Genomic DNA, 10,369 nt, shown 5'->3' on the forward strand with positions numbered 1-10,369 from the left:
AAGGAATTACTGATTTTTAGTATTATGAGGTGATCAGATACGATCAAGGGAGATAAAATCTTATGAACCCTGAAGGGCTTGATGATAGATTTGATCACGCCAGACCTTGTTTGATCACCCCATAATATTCAAAGAATGATTCCTTATTACGTATATTTATATGTTTTTCAGCAATTTCACGATTAGATAATTTTTATGAAATTTATTTGACTTTCATTAAATATAATGAATTATTGATTACTATTTTATAAACATATTTGTATACTACTAACTCTTTAACATTGCCTTTTAAATTTTCTAACAGACATCAAATTAAAGCATCCTGTACCTCAAACCAAGATTTTCTAGGGAGTTCAAAATACAACTATAACTTACAATTTACTACACAATTTGAAAAAAAGGGTTGCACAAACATTTTGTAAACATGCTATCTAGCATTATCCCCGCTCGTATCTCTTTGCATAAACTGTATGCCAATAATTGCTCTCCCCACGGTCAAATAAGATCATTTATCTGTAATCAGTATTGAATTTAGACACTTTTATAAAAATATGTTCAATTTCTTTGTTTCAAATCTATCTGTCATTTCAGGGGTGGAGGGAGGTGTTTAAATTTATAGAAAGTGATATACAAGTGATGTAACAGAGAACATGTGAAAATAAATAAAACATCACATCCTGTTCACGATGGTAACTATTATTTGAACTGTATTTCCGATCTTGTAATCTTATATTCCCGATTTGTCATAGTCATTGCATGCAGACTTCTTTTTTTTTTGGACGATATAAGGCACGGGGTTCATAGGTTTGAAATTCGTTTAAACTTGCATCAGTAATATTCAAAGAGAATTCATTTGGTACTTATAGCTAGAGAAACAACACGCAGTATTCAAGAACATTATCGGAAAGTTCACTTGGTCGTACAAGAACCATTTGATTTTCTTCTCTCTGATACAAAATATAGGTAGAACTTTGTAAGAAATGTCTTTAACAAGGCTTCTGTTTTGTTTATTATCGTTATATATGAGGGTGACGTCTGCGACTGTTCACGGTGAGAGGTATATTGGTCCCGTTGTCCGTGTGATGGGGATCATTGGGCAGCAGCAGTGTGTCCGGGAATGTAGACACAGACCCAAACTTTGTCGTGGAGTCAACTACCGGAAACAGGAACTGCTGTGTGAACTCGTGTCAGTCATAAACGAAACGGAACCCAAATCTGACTATGTTAGAATTGAACTCGACCAGGTCAGTTTCTTTTTATTCTTTATTTCGTTTTCTGTCTTTCCTGATTATTTATAATACACATTGTACTTACAGCTTTACTTTTTTGGTGGATGTAATAAACCGGAATAGTAAAAACATTTATTTTTCAGCAATTTACAGTGAACTAAAAAGTTATGTAATAAAAAGTTAAATAGTTAGATAGTTATTTAATTATAAAGCATTGCAATGCTGAACTTATCACCTTTACTGTAAAGAAGTCGAGTAATAAAGTTAACATGTTTTGTATTGAGCAGCGACTTACAATTATATAATCTTTGTTGAGTTCAACTCCTTCATATCATCTGAAATTATTGAGTATCATCAAATCTTCTTAAATCCAACTTGGATATTCTTTTACATAACCTTCGTAATAGAACACTTGAAAAACAGATACAATAGATAATAAAAATATGCTAAATATATCTGTTTATGGTAATTATCACATATAAAATCAAATCATCGTGGCACTCTTGTAGACTGCGAATATCACTGATGAATGCCTGGCATGCTCAATTGATGACCTGTGTGTGACGCTCTCCAGTAATAAAGTCCACTGTATTAGAGGTCAGTTTACAAGTTGGATACCATAGTATTTCAAGAGGCAAACATTATACAGTTGTTGACTGGGGTCGATGGCAACAGTTGATCTGTCGGACCGGCTCGCAAACAGTTGCCCAAGGCCAAGACACAGTCAACAAATGTTTTGTTATACCCCTTCTAACAAATAACACGTTTTCGCGGAATGTGACGTCACCGGTCAACAGTCTTTTTTAACAGTCGATTTTAACAGTTCCAATCCAACAGTTCTAGTCCAACAGTCAAAATGCTGGACTTTTTTTCGTAAAGATTTATCATAGGATGAATCTCTGCCATTTAGTCAACTGAATGATAACTGAATGGTCTGGAAAGGTGACTGAATGGCATTTCAGATACCTTTCAGTCACCTTTCAATTCACTGAATGGCAGAAATTCATCCTGTGTGTATAGTAACTGTCTTACAGGGGTATATAACAACATACTTTATGACTTCTTCCCAAACATTAAAACCAAACCTTCTTTGACATTGTGTCTAATAATTAATAAGTATCTCTAATTGTGTACATAGGTGTTTTTCATGCATACAACTGAGGATAAACTTGTACGGTAAAAGAAATATAAAGCTGTAATCTTTTGTTCGCTTTCAATTACGATTCAGCCGATCGACAGACAAATCTATACATCGGGATAAATCTACTATACCGTATACCAGAGGTTATTTTTGTACAACTAATTTGTTTTAACAACTCATTATTATATTTTTTCTATGAATTACGCGGGTATGTTAAGGAAACTTTCAGCGATCGATGGAGTAAAAATTTCTCTGATCAATATGGCGTCACAATAAGGAGCATGATGTCATATTTTACCCAAGAAACCTGTCAATTTTATCTTTATTTCTTGTCCAAATTTTAAATCCACAGACGTAAAATGTCAACCAGAAACTAGCTATATCTTCGAATTCTCTGTACTACATAAAAAAAATGATCGTTGACTTCACAAGCATGTTTAAAAGAGAAGACCAAGATCAGGAGGCAATTCATAGGAATGCAGTGTAAACTATGCCGAAATAAGATTTATCTAAAACAAATACCCAAAATTAATATGAGTGTCAGTTGGGACATAATCAGTATGATACAGGCATTGATATTTTATTTTATCAGCAAGAGAAAAAATTTAATCAGGTGGACATTTATATGGCTTGACAGACCTTTCCTCTTTCAGTGTGTGCAGGAAAAAGCCAAACGTGTACGTACTACACTAATCCTACTATACTATACTATACCATACCATACTATTATGAATATAAAGTAGGCAAATATCAGAAGAATATGACCTAAAATACTTGAAAAATGCTGCTAAAATCCTTTGTTTCATTGTTGTTAATGAAAGTAACGTACGTAGTATTTTTTGATAAAATTGAAATGGTTGAGAGGGTTCGTGACAAATAAAGATTATTTTTTTTCATTGGATATAAAATAAGATCATATTAAATTATGCAAGCAAATAAACTTTGTGGTAGAGTTACACTTTCTGATTTTCTGTTATTCTAAAATAATGTTCTATTTTTAACTGTCACGTTATACAATTGCGCGACAGCTTCAAAAAGAAATATAATTCCCGAGAGAACACATTCACTTGAATTGTTTTCTTACAAATAAACAATTCTTCAAAAAACTACCATAATATCGAGGATCATTAAACACATAGTTGCATTAACACACCCGCGTAAAACCTAAGATTATTTGAAAAAAAAAATCCTTCGAAATTCACTGAAGGAATGAATCCAATATTTATTTGTTTTATACGATATAAAATGGTTTGTGACAGTTTACGCTTTATAAACCGCGAAGCGTTTATAAAAAAAAGAGTTAACTGTTTCAAACCCTTTTATATCGTATAAAACTAATAAATATTGAATTTATTGCTTATAATTTATTTTTTTTTTAAACTCTTCATTGTATATAAAAAGGGTTATTTGACCTTTAAAATGACGTAAAATGTACAAAATTCAAACGTCACGTCAGGCGTTTTGATACGTTCTTGACGTTAGCCTTACTATGCCGTAGGCAACATTCTTTATACGATATAAAATAATTTTTTAGCCAATCAGGAAGCGCGTTACAACCCGAATTAAATTATATACGTTTGCGACACAGCGAATTAAGATAATCGAATTAATTCAAATGTTCGGAACATGTCGATATTAATCAGTTTATCTTTAAGACAAAGTTCAAACATGATTAAAACTTTGGAATGTTCATATTTCACAATGACAATACATAAAAAATTATCTTAATAAGTAAAGATTGTAGGAGATCGAGTTGTGTTAAAAAAGGTTTCAAACATAGCTAAATGTGACTACTTACTTGCGCCTCTTCATGGCACAAGAGGTAGCCACACAATCTCTCCACCCAGACCAATCCTTTATTTTGCCATTACTGTTCTCCACAATAACTTTATTTTTTTAGCTCACATTTTGCTGTTCTTAAAATGTTAAAATGCCAATGTCGACAAAATGAATATGCACCATTTTCTTTTTTAGACAATGACATTCCAAATGACTGCACTTCTCTGCACAACATTAACTGTGGCCTACCTAGTGGACTTTATACAATAAAAATACCATTCCTAAATCACGTGACAGTTTTCTGTGACATGGAGAAAGATGGCGGTGGCTGGACAGTACGACATTAAACTATTATTATTAGGGTCTTCCGTCTTCAGCGGAAGACCCTTCTATTATTCTTCGGTTTCTTTTTCACTTTTCTTATTATTATTATTATTATTATTATTATTATTATTATTCTTTTTTTGTCTTACAAATTTTGTGCAGGCGATTTCTCAGAGATGGGACGATCGATTTCTCTCAAATTTTCAGGACTGAAGCCTCGTTATCTGAAATTTATACCGCTGAAACAGATTTTGAAAATTCACTTCCGGTCGGAAGTTATCGTCCGTTTACGATTTTAAAAAGTCAATTTTGTCGCTCAGGTTTTTCAAAAACGAGCAAAGATAGAGAGCTGAAAATTTCAGAGATGATAGATCTATCGATTTCCTGGTGCACCTCGGTATAGAGAATGTTCGCCGTCACTTCCGGTCGTCACCGGAAGCAAAATTAAAAAATGAAAATTTTCAACTTTTTATTTTTATATGTTTTTTTCAATAAGATGATAGTGACCCTTTTACTGATTCAGAATATGTAATTTGTTTCAAAATCGATCAAGGCGTTCTCGAGAAATTAAGCGTCAAAGTCCTGAAGTGAGAGTCCGAGTAGCTCAGTCGATATAGTCGTGGACATGGCCCAGGCGACCCGGGTTCAAGCCTCGAGTGCCGCAAATTTTTTTTTCATTTTTTTTGCTTAGATCAACGATTTTATCTTTGAATTGATAAGTTTAATCTAATCTATTCAAAAATCGGACGGAAGACCCACTCGTTGCTCGCAACGAGATCGAATCTAGTTATTATTATTATTATTATCATTATTATTATTTATTTAAGATTTATTTATTCATATATCATTATTATTATTATTATTATTATTATTATTATTATTTTATCCTTAATGCTGAAATGATGAAATTGAAATTTGATCACAACAAATATTGTTTTTTCAAGAGAATATTGTGTGCAGACATATCTATAGGGTATAATAATGGTATCTAAAAAGCCTCAAAATTATTTTTACAACGCTGTATTTATTAAGAAGACACATCGAAGACCTTTAAAAAAAATACGTTATTGTTTCCATTATTTTCAAGGTGTTCCAGAGACGACAAGACGGTTCTGAGGATTTTTACAGAACATGGATAGAGTACAAGAACGGATTTGGAAATTTGAGATCAGAGTTTTGGCTCGGTATTATTCTGGCTTTGTTCTAAATTCAGATTAATCAAGAAGATCGTAAATTACATTTCTTTTCAAACTAGTTGATTTTAAAAGACTGGTAAACTTTTAATTTAACGTACAAAATATATTACAAAAACAAAAGTTAACATCATTCATTTTATGTCTAGGTGAAAACATATGTAGGTTTGTTGCATATTTTATTGTGATTTTTGTCATTGAAGGAAATATAAGGATAAGCCCCATTTCACTGCTCAGTAGTTTTTGTGGGTTTTTTCCCCTCATTACTGTTATCATTACAGGTAATGACAAACTACACCACCTACTGAGTCAAGGAACATATGAGATGAGGATGAACATGGAGGACTTTGACAACCAGACGCGTTAATTCAAGTACAGTAGTTTAAACGTAGGAAACGAATCAACCAAGTACACCTTCACGGTATCAGGGTTCTCCGGGAACGTTGGTGAGAGGTTTTTTTCTATTAAATGGGTCTCAAAAATTGTGTTGACTATGCTCTGTGTTTAAAATCAAGTTTAATGCTGGAAAACATTTTTATTTCACGGTTAGGAAATTGGATCATGATAATACCCGCCCCTACAAAAAAATTCAGTTTTGTAAGCGGCAAAATTATCCGTTATCTTAAACCTAAAATATATATCAAAGTTCCTCCGATGCGTCTATTTCAGTAACACTCTTTTAACAGTGATTTTTCTATAGACCTATTGGGGAAAAAATTGCCCATCATTTTACAAATGTACATATTTACTTAGAAATAAACCCATTGTTTTACAGCGTTTATACAATTTCAAACAAGATTAAACCTAGCAGTATCAAATAAAAATACGAATTGTGTTTATGGGGGTTTTTTTCTTTGTTTTGTTTTGGGTGTTTTGGTGTTGTTTTTTTTTTTTGTTTTTTTTTTTTTATTTGTAGAAGATTGTTTTTCGACATCCACGAACAATATGAAGTTTACCACATGGGACCAGGTTAATGATGTTGTTACACAAAACTGTGCCATTACAACGAAGTCTGGATGGTGGCATAACGAAGTCTGGATGGTGGCATAAGGGTTGTCCCTGTGCAAATGTTAACGGCCTCTACTTGGCAGGGAGCAACGATTTGTACAATTCAGGGGTCACCTACGTGCCATGGCGTACCGTATACTATTCGTTGAAATCGACTGAACTCATGGTTAGGCGAGTGAAATAAGCCCCGGTAAAAGCATCTTGTGGTTTGGAATACTGGAATATGTGTAACGTGCTATATATAAAAGTGTGTGTATATATATATATATATATATATATATATATATATATATATATATATATATATATATATATATATATATATATATATATATATATATATATATATATAATTTGAATATGATTACAATTGGTTGTTCTAATATGTAATGACTTAACTAGAGCCCTTCTTGACTTTCATTTCTAACTGCTAGTTCACGTGTCATTCGTTGTAGTTGAAAAAAAAATTTCAAAGACGAGAGTAACTGCCAATTGTTTACAAGCAGAAAGTAACGATATCTCTGGTATTCTGACTTCAAACAATTCACCGCCATGTGGTCAGGTAAGGAACACACATACCCTATTTTTTTCTGATAGAGTCTTTGAAATATGCACAAAACAATTATTCTCTTTGTTGATAACTTTAACAAGAATAAGAATATATAACGGTTGGTTTACAAATATCTATAAACATGTTATTATCATATGTGCTTATACATTTATATTTCGGGAACACTGCAGACACGACCGAGTAATATACTCATCTCGGGAAACCTGCAATCTTGTTTGGTGTGTGTGATTGTGGTACCTACTTTTCCCGCTAAGTCAGCTCAGAACAGTCACGAGTTACATGTATATAACTTCTGGACTGCGTTTTACAAAAGAACTTACGACATAAGACCAAATTAATGAACACTAATTAATCACGAACTAATCAATTTTTTTAATCTATTGCCTGCAAAATATAATAACTGAAATCGAAATAGTGTAAAATAAATGGTTTTATACAAATTTTGTTCTTAAAAATTATTCCAGGAGACTAAAAATATTGATGACTTTGTCGTTAGTTCTTTTTAAAACGCAGTCCTGATTTCCAGAGGACGCAGCAACGTTTAATCGAGAAGGACTCGTCCAATTAAGCTAAAGCATGATTAAATCTGTTTCAAATGGAATATGTAAACTGTTGCTTGTCATGTTCAAATTGTAACAACAGCTACTTCGATGAAAAAAAAACTGAGGAAAAAGAAACGAAAACTGTATGTTGTCATTTTTAAATGCAATCTTATGAAAATAAAATAGTGTATGATTAGATTTTGTTTTCATTTTGTTTTTCTCAGCTACATGTATGTTAAGGGCGTCCATAAAAAATTGCAATATCTAACACAGAAAATATAAACCTTTGAATAATTTTGATATTCTATTCCAAAAATCTGTTACACAAAGCGATATTTTATTAATATACAGCTATAGATAATTTGCTATCGCATGAGCAATTTTTGAGTCTGTTGAGAATCCCCTGTCACGTGATACTGCTAAAAATAAATGAACCAGGATTAATACCCGGTACGAAAAAGCATAGCAAAGGCTTAACATAAACAAACATATTTATTTCTGTTTCTAACTTGAAAACTGAACATTTTAAATTTTAAAATGTGCTGGGAGCTTTGAATATTCAAATAAGAAGAATTATTAAATTCAACGTAAAGAGTGTATGAACAAAAATTTGCCACAGTTAACGCTTATTTTTTTTTTTTAATGCGTATCGATTTTATACAGGTCCCAGCACGTTTTGATATAATGAGGATATACTGATCACACATGTAAAATTTCAATATACTTGATTAAGCATATGCCCTTGCTCTACGGCATTTAATCTGACTTATTTCATTTTCGGCGTCATTTGCGTGAAATTCAAACGCAACACTATGCCAAAGTGACGTTAAGTTCTTCTCAAAAAACTATTCGGCCCAAAAAGCTTTAACTTATATGAAGGCATCCTCAGGTAGTGTAAATTCAAGTTTGTTCAAATCGTGGTCCCCGGGGGTAGGGAGGGGCCACAAGAGGGGGGTCGAGTTTTACATCGAAATATATAGAGAAAATCTTTAAAAATCGTCTTCTCAAAAACTATCAGGCCAGAAAAGTTCAAATTAAAGTGGAAGCATCCTCAGGTAGCGTAGATTCACGTTTGTTCAAATCATGGTCCCCGGGGGTAGGGTGGGGCCACAATGGGGGGGATCAAGTTTTGCATAGGAATATATAGAGAAAATCTTTTAAAATCTTCTTCTCAAATACTATTAGGCCCGGAAAGCTCAAATTTGAGTGGAAGCATCCTCAGATAGTATAGATTCAAGTTTGTTCAAATCATGGTCCCCGGGGGTAGGGTGGGGCCACAATTGGGGGATAAATTTTTATACAGAATACATAGAGAAAATCTTTAAAAAAATTCTTTTAAAAACTATTTGGCCAAGAAAGCTCAAATTGGCATGTAACCATCCTTAGATAATGTAGATTCAAGTTTGTTCAAATCATGATCCCTGGGGGTAGGGCAGGGCCACAATGGGGGATAAATTTTTATATTTAGAGAAAATCTTTAAAAATCTTCTTTTCAAAACTATTAGGCCAGGAAAGTCCAAATTTGAGTGGAAATTTGTTTAAATAATAGTCCAGGGATGGGTGAGGCCATAATGAGGGATGAATTTTTACATGGTAATATATATAGAGAAAATCTTTAAAAATCTTCTTTTTAAAGACTATTTGGCCAGAAAAGCTTAAACTTGTGTAGAGGCATCATTGGGTAGTGTAAATTCAAGTTGGCAAAATCACAGTCCCTAGTGGTAGGGCGGGGCCGTGATTGCAGTTTGAATTTTTACATAGGAATATATAGGAAAAAATCTTTTAAAATATTCTGGGAAAGTTTTCGGTCCAAAACTCAGTACTTAGTGTGAAAGCACAGGTTATGCAGATTTACGTTTGATGAAACCATGATTCCCTAGAGAAAAGTGGGGCAACGAAATGGGGGGGTTATATATAGGAATAGAGAAAAATCTTCTTACAGGTACAACAACAAAAGAAGCTTGGTATTTACCCAAAAAAAAGAGGTGGATAAAAATTGGCAGATTTTCAATTTTATTTTAGCAAGATCACTTAGTTGTCAAGATATTTTGATACTGTAACGCTAATTTGATCAGAATAAAGGCAATTGTTGCTCAGGTGAGCGATGTGGCCCCCGGGCCTCTTGTTTCTCAATAGGACAATCAATTAGTTGTATAACATATAAGGGCTGCTGATAGAAACCTATGGTTGCTATTTTGGTTTCAATTTCTGTTTTGACATGGTCAGTTACTAATTCTATGAAATCTTTGCTTTATTTCTTAAATTATTTCCTTGTTTAACTCATTTTTTAGCTCATTTATTATATATGTCACTTTATCTTTAATGTCAGACTTTTTCACCATTGTTCCTTTTTTTCGCTTAACTACATGTATACTGTATTGTCTTAATGAAGTCTAAATCGCCGTCTGGGGTTTGATCACTACTGCTTGTTCTAAGTTACTTGGGTTGATTTTTGTCCGAGACCGCTAAGTTTCCAAATTATGAAGGCGCCGACTTTAATTCAACTGAACCATTTTTTCCGCTTAATTTTGTCAGTCTTTAGGGTTTAATTTACAAATTTTCCCACCTTTGTTTCCTACCTT

General features: G+C 33.0%; 1 pseudogene; it reads left to right on the top strand.

Annotated features, from left to right (window-relative positions):
• Positions 1 to 980: 980 nt before the first annotated feature.
• LOC128161046 (ficolin-2-like) lies at positions 981 to 6,858 on the top strand (annotated as a pseudogene).
• The last annotated feature ends 3,511 nt before the right edge of the window (positions 6,859 to 10,369 follow it).

This window comes from Crassostrea angulata, chromosome 8, assembly GCF_025612915.1.
Source record: "Crassostrea angulata isolate pt1a10 chromosome 8, ASM2561291v2, whole genome shotgun sequence".
NCBI classification, from domain to species: Eukaryota; Metazoa; Mollusca; class Bivalvia; order Ostreida; family Ostreidae; genus Magallana; species Magallana angulata.